The following is a 7,722-nucleotide window of genomic DNA, read 5'->3' on the forward strand; positions in this document are numbered from 1 at the left end:
GAGGGAAATGGGGATAAAAACATGGGAATAGATATCAATGTGTGTGAATTAATGCACACTCTATCTGGTGAATATAACTGTAACCTTTCTATTAATTACAATAAAAATATTATCTAAAAAAAGAATAAGACAAAAAGAGCTCCCAAGGAATCATTCTACATTTGTAATGGACTTATTTCTTTTGGCAAAGTTGTGTGGGTCACTCAGCCTTAAACTTTGGTCTTTTTGTCCCACTAGAGATGTCCAGATAATCACTCTTGCTAGCTCATCAAAGGACTGGATTAGCTGATCTCAGTATTGCGATAACAGTGTTCGGCAATTTTGTGAAGTTTTTCATATATAAACATCTAACTGGATAGCTTTGTATGGAAGGACATGCCTTGGTTTTGTGTACAATGAAAGGAGGCATCTTATTTGAATATATGCACTAGGAACTCTTAGGAGCAAAGTACCCCCAAGTGCCCCAGGTACAAAGTCACTGAATATCACTGGAGACCTTTCAGGTCCCTCAGTTGATGAAGAATGCAGGGAATAGGATCTTCTGGTTTTCTCAAGTTATGATTGCTCCTGTAAGATGGCTTAGGCATATTACTGTCACTCCATGTTGGACAGCGGTGCAAATGCAAGCCTTTCTTATTTACAATTTCCTATTTCCTTAAAGCAGATTGTAAGAACTCTATCCAGAGAAAAGATTTCTTCCAAATAATAGAGTAATACAACTAATAATCATGTACTTCCCACCTCAATCTAAAAATTTTACTATGTTTGCTTCAAAGTTCTTTCATTTTTTTCTTTTTGCAAAAGCATGAATTATTACCCAAAGTAATTGAATTCTTATGCATATCCTCCTCCTATTTTCCATATTCCCAGTTTAGAGGTTGCCACAAAGTAGAAGTTGGTGAACAGTTCTCACCTATAACTCATATTTTAATATAAATATGCATCCAAATCAGTATCTTGTGCTTTTGAAATATGCATATATATCACAGTACAATTTTATTTGCTTATGTGAAACCATGGTTTGGGAATGTAGTTACATCATTGTATATAGATCTAGTTTGTTTGGAAATGTATTCATTAAGTTTCCACTTTACAGTGTCAAATTTCAACTTATTTAGATAGATTTACCATTTGTAAGACAAGCCTTTCCTGGGAAAATTGTACAGGTTGACAATTGATTTCAATAATAAGATTCTTCCCAGAATTCATCATTTTCTTAAATGTTTTCAGGTATTTTTGTATGAAATACATTATATATTATGTTAATTTAAAATGTCTTTTTGAAATATATCTTATAATAATTTTATATATTTTTATCTTGCTTTTCTTCATTTTTTTCCATAGATTGTACTTCATCCATGTGGATTTTCCATAGTTAGCATCTTCATAGGCAGCTTTTTAGCTGGGCACTTGTAGCCCATGCACGTAGTCGGGAGGCTGAAACTAGTGGACTTTGGTTCAAGAAAGCCAAGGCAGAAATCCTAAGAAAATATTTTCAATTAATCAGTAAAAAGACTGGAGGTATGTAGAACAACATCTGTGAACAAGAAAATTGAGAAAATTTGAGGCTCTTTCACTAATTTTTAACAATAATGCTTATTTAGCTCATTCATTAGAAATGCATGTGAAATTATGAACTTTCTTGTAGCACAGGGTGAGTTTTATTCCATAAACATTATAGAGTGTTTTGATTGTGATACAGTTTATTTTTTCTATTTTATCCATTGCTCTCATACCTTGAGGAAATCTATTCGCATAAATTAATGTGAATATATTTTAAATGTTTTTCTAATAGGTAATTTTTTATTATGACAGCATTTAATAATGAGAATTTTGTAACAGAAACTGTACAGGAAAAAGTACTGGCATTGTTCCAACAGCTATAAAGCTTTAATTGTGCTTTAATTGCTTACTAAATTTCCATTCTTCTCTATGGGATCATTTCAGTACAGATCTGACCAATATGATGGGTCATCGGAAACCCTTTATATCTCCTGGTCTTGGTCCATTTTCTGCTGCTGTAACACTATTACTATTTTGAAATTGAGAAGACCAGTAGAAGGGTTAAACAATGTACCCTTGTTACCCTAGAGTTTAGTAAATAGTGCAGTGAAAAGAAGACAGATCTTGTTAAAGTTCATCTGGTTTGCTTTGTGCTAATATTGCATGAAACATTTCCATTTGAACTACTCTAAGAAAAAATAATCTTTGGTGACCTTTACATTTCTATTATAAAGAGCTCCAAAATATCAACATTTTTCAAAATAAAATACTCTCATCATTATTTGCTTCCATCTTTCTGCTAGTAACTTACCTTTACACCCACATACATAGAAATTTAGGCAGTAAAAACAGTGGTAATTGAATAAATTTCAGCCCTTAAATGTGAATTAAGTTTTGTTTACTACCTTTCAATGGCTTTTCTTAAATCATTGTAATTTCATTTTAAGTACTTAAGGGAAGATACATTCTTGTGTTGGGTCTTTAAATGCATAATTTAAGGAAAATTGCTATAAACATCACAAAAAGTGAAGAAGAAAATGGAATGTATGCTACTCAATTTGGTCAACATTTCCTCACTTGAAGCACTAGAGAAATATCACACAATTAAGGCTCTCACATTGAAGATGATCACAAGTCCAACATGAATGGTGATACTCAGAATTCACATTGTTCACTTACTTTGTTCCTCCACTGCTGTTTGGAAGTAAATTCATTCTTTTGATATTTTCCATTTCCCCTTCTATTACACAGATTTTATGATTAATGTCCTGGAAAATGCCAGCAGATATTTCTAAGATACAGAGAAAAGTGCTTTATTTCTTTAGCAAAATAACATTATGGGCTAACAACTCTGAAAGTACCAGAATTTTAACACTTGGGGCAAACATCCTTGTAACCAACATTAGCACTCTGGCTTGGGGTGATTTATCTATTTGTTATGGCATGTTAAACACACAATGAATAGGATCTGTACCTGCATAAAGGAATATCTTGATGAAAATAAAGCATTTCTTATGTGAGCTGCTATATTCCAAATCAAAATGATCAACTCAATAAAGACTGTCATTCAAAATGTACTGAACATAGTACTGAAAATATCCTCACAAGGAATTCCATAAGTCAAAGTGAAACTGTTTAGTTCCTTATGAGACAAGTTAGCTAATAATCAACCATGGTGATTAGCTCTTTTGGGAATGCCTGAAGAATTTATATGCTCTTCCTCACCAGTTTTCCCCTATGTTTCTCCTTAAAAAGATAGTAACATTTAACTCAAAGAAGATAATTTCATAGTATGACACTAAATGTAAGAACCTCCAGGATAAGAAACAAAAGCCATATAATGAGTGACTGTTGTCCTTAATGTACTATGTTCTCTCTCATCTCTTTTGCCATCCCTTGGTCATCTCATATTGTTACAATATTTCACCTTGTTATCTGATATATTTCATATGTGCTTAATTGGTTATTTGAAATTGGATAGGGAAGGGGGGAAATCAAGATAAGTGGGGGGAGGGTGGGAGGGAAATGGGGACCATGTCATGAGAAAAGGTATCAATGTTTGTGACGTTATACATCTTCTGTCTGGTGAATATAATGTAACGCTTCCATTAATCACAATAAAAATTATTTTAAAAAAGAAGATAATTTCATAGGGAGGGATAGAATAGAATGTATGTGATTTCTGTTTTTGTTTTCTTTGTTGCCAGTCTAGCATGAAGCTGTAAGTGTTACAGTGAAAATCAATTTATACCTCCAGTTGTGGTGACTTGAGTTTTCTTGAGAACCGTATTTGGCTTGTATTCCTATAGTCCAAAATATATCTTATTTTGTTCATCTCCTCATTTTATCCAACATAGAACCTACTTGATTTAGTCTCTGAGAAATGAGTGATTATCAAAGCATGATGAAGTTCACAGAGATGAGAAAGTGAAAAGGACTGGAGTACTTTCAGGCATATCTGATACTGAGCCTCAGGTTCTCTTATGTAAGTGACTTTCCACCACTAAATGATATTCCACCAATAGAAAGAGATAGACATGCAATTAAAAACAAAAACTACCAGCAATCCACTGTCGCTCATCTCCATAAATTCAGCAATCAATAAAATAAATTCTCATACTAGAACCAACTGTACATAAAGAATAGTGTCAAGCAACCAAGAAAAGTACTAAAAAACTTAAAGAATCAATTAAAACCTTAAAAATGTTACAGATGAGAAAGAAACATATACTTGAGATGACGTATGACACAGAAAAATCACTAGCTCAGTGAGAAGTTCCATATGAGTCAATGGGAATAATGGCAAAAATCTGCTATGAATGTAAATAATGGCAAAAATTTCTTAGGAGCTGACTCTACCACATTGTAAAAAGAAACAAAAAAGTAGCATGTCATTTTCAACAACTATACAATAGAAAATTCGGCCTTCTCACATCTCTTTGTGGTGTAGTACATGACATCATCTATAATAAGAGGAAGGATCTGTTATAAACCATTTAATTTCCATGCATCCCGATTCCTTCACTTATGAGATCTCTACATTCAGGCTTTGTCTTTTTGAAATTAATAATTGCTTGAAACACTCTAAAAATAAATGTACATTTACTGGTTTAGTCTAATCTGCAATGAATTCTGTTAAACATTGATAGTACATGTTAAAGGGATTTAAAGATTTGACATTAATTGGAATTCAATGACTTCATCTCTAAATTAGCAGGAGTAGCAAAATTTAGGAATTTTGCTCTCTTTTTACTTAACAGTGTAAGGTCATCCAGTAAAAAACATAGTAAATTATTTATTCTTTATGATATATATGGTAAATTAAATATATATATATGTTTGATATGGTAAACTGGGCATATATATTATACTAATTAATGGTGCTGGCTTCTCTATAATGGCATTTTGTGGTACATAGAAGTTATCCCTTAAAAGAGAAAATGTCATATGATTATAATATGGAAAAAAATCTTTTTGTTTGCTTGTGTTATTTTCTCTTCACATTCTTCTTACATATACACCCAAATGTCTCTCTTCTTTATAAGACTATATATCTCAATCAGGAGGATAGTTTTGAAATCACAAAAATTATATCTTCCAAATAGAAAATGGAAATGTTGGATCAGGTATAAAACCAAAGAAATGGAAATTAGCCTTTTCAATGTCTCCTTCAAGATAAATCCTTATGACAAATATGCTTTTAAACAAGGCTTATTAGAGTGAAGTTGTTTCATGTAATAAGATGAAAGTTGAAGCATACCGTCTAGAAAATTAAAGGGATGAAAAAAATTTCCCTTTGTTGTTTTTTAAAAGAGAGAATCTGAAATAAGTCCTTCTTGTTTTTCAAAGTACCATCACGTCTGATAGTAAGTAAGTAGGTCTGAACATTATTCTTGTTACATTGTTTAACTTTCCTGGGTTTAAACACAGAATTCTGGCAACTTATCAATTCTGACCAAAAAGGAAGAAAAATGAAAAGATTGCATCCACAAAAAAACCTCAACTGCTTGAGAAAGGACCAAGAATCACAACAAATCAGAGAAAGGCTGGATAAGTGGGACTGCATTAAACTGTAGAGCTTTTTTATGGCAAAGGACATAGCTAGTAAATTAATTAGGAAGCTTACAGAAAGGGAGAAGATCTTCACCAACCATACATCGAACAAAGGCCTCATATCTAAAATATATCAACAGATCAAAAAATTGAATCACTCCAATACTAATCTCCAAAGTAACAACCATCCCATTAAAAAATGGCCCAAAGACTTAAAGAGAGTCTTCTCTGAAGAAGAAACAAAAATGACCTATAGACACATGAAGAAATGCTCAACATCTCTGGTCATAAAAGAAATGCAAATCAAAACAACTCTAAGATTCCATCTGACTCCAGTCAGAATGGCCACGATCAGGAAAATGAATAACAACAGATGCTGGAGAGGATGTGGCCAGGAGGGATCACTACTACACTGTTGGTGGGAGTGCAAACTCGTTCAACCTCTATGGAAAGCAGTATGGCAGTTCCTCAAAAGACTAAACATACAGCTCTCCTATGACCCAGCAATTCCTCTTACTTGGCATTTACCCAATTGTCCAGAAACAAGGACATACTAAATCCACTAGCACAATGATGTTCATTGCAGCACTATTTACTATAGCAAAGATATGGAACCAACCCAGATGTCCCTCAGTTGATGAGTGGATCAACAATATGTGGTATTTGTACACAATGGAATTCTATGCTGCTGTCAGAAAGAATGACATTGCCCCATTTGTTAGGAAATAGAAAGACTTAGACAAAAATCATATTAAGAGAAGTAAGCCAGACTCAAAGGAACATAGGCTCAATAGTTTCCCTCATTTGTCATAATCAGTAGAAACCTTGGGCTCTACTAGCAGAGATTTGCAATAGAGCAAAACCTAGATACATAAGGCCATATAGTATGACGCTAAATGAAACGTTCTCTAGCATATAGAAACATAAGCCATATAATGAATGATTGTTGTCCTTAAGGTACTGTGTTATATCTCATCTCTTTTGCTGTCCCTTGGTTATCTCATATTGTTACAGTATCTCACTTTGTTATCTGATATATTGGATATATTGGTATTTGGTTATTTGAAATTTTTATAGGGAACGGGGGAAAACAAGATGAGGGGTGGGGGGGGAATGGGGCCCAAGACATGAGAAAGGGTATCAATTATGTGAATTAATGCACCTCCTATCTGGCAAACATAATGTAACCCTTCTATTAATTACAATAAAAATATATGGAAAAAAACCTCAACTGCTTTCTTTTGTTCTTAGTAGATTTCCTGGTATTTGAAAACTACTGCTTAAATTAATCCAAACCTGCTTAAAATCGGAAATGGACTTTAAAGATGTCTAAAGTCCTAGAGGTAAAAGATGGCCCTATGTTTATAAAAGGTCACATCCAAGGTCTGTTAAATTTTCATGTACAATTTAACTGGCTTCATTGGTGTTTGCTTGTTTGTTTGTCTGTTTTTATAAACTTCTTGAATTGCCTAACAGCAATGTTATTTCATAAACCATTCATTCTGGATAAACAGGGTAAAGAGAAAGGCTATGCTTCATTCAAGCATCTTTTCATCATAAGAGCTTAGAAACAGGCCAAAAAAATGAGTTACCTCTTAGATGAGAATATTTGGAATGTAATTTCAATAACATCCAAGTGATTAATTAATTATATCATTAAATAAAACTCATTTGATATATGTTGCATGCTAACATGCATTGGAAATAGCCATCAGAAAATCATGTAAATGATATTTAACCCAAGGGTAAGATAAAAATGGGGTAATTTATGGGAAGAATTAATAAACCAGCATTAACTGAGTGCCTATAATAAGCTAAGTGTTCTTCTATATCCTGTACATGAATTACCTTTAATCCAAATATGCTCAATTCCTTGTGGAAGGAAAGAGAAGGCAGGTAACGTGCTCAAAGTCCCATTTTTTAATAATTGGTAGAGCGTGGTTCACACATAGGCTATTTGGTTCTGGGATCTATCTCCATTCTTCTTAGTCACAATAGCAAACCAAGGAGAGTGGCATTCACAAGTACTACTTATAATTATAATTATAATTCACAGGTACTGTTAATAAATTTCATAATCAGTGGTATATATGAATGAGTTTCCCTGAAGGACGCTTACACATCGTGATTCAGAAATTTTAGGCACAATATTTTGAACTGTATCAA

The 7,722-nt window shown here is 33.1% G+C and overlaps 1 long non-coding RNA gene across 2 annotated transcripts; it reads right to left on the reverse strand.

Annotated features, from left to right (window-relative positions):
* Positions 1 to 977: 977 nt before the first annotated feature.
* LOC150050191 (uncharacterized) lies at positions 978 to 7,467 on the reverse strand. Of its 2 annotated transcripts, none has more exons than XR_016538710.1 (3): positions 7,405 to 7,467; positions 2,683 to 2,794; positions 978 to 1,481 (listed from the first exon to the last, which is right to left on the reverse strand). It is a non-coding gene; the product is annotated as an uncharacterized LOC150050191 (long non-coding RNA). The 2 variants fall into 2 exon arrangements; XR_016538709.1 differs by having other exon boundaries at positions 978 to 1,537.
* Positions 7,468 to 7,722: the final 255 nt, after the last annotated feature.

Source organism: Megascapheus bottae, chromosome 18, assembly GCF_031878675.1.
Source record: "Megascapheus bottae isolate mThoBot1 chromosome 18, mThoBot2.hap1, whole genome shotgun sequence".
In the NCBI taxonomy this organism is placed as follows: domain Eukaryota; kingdom Metazoa; phylum Chordata; class Mammalia; order Rodentia; family Geomyidae; genus Megascapheus; species Megascapheus bottae.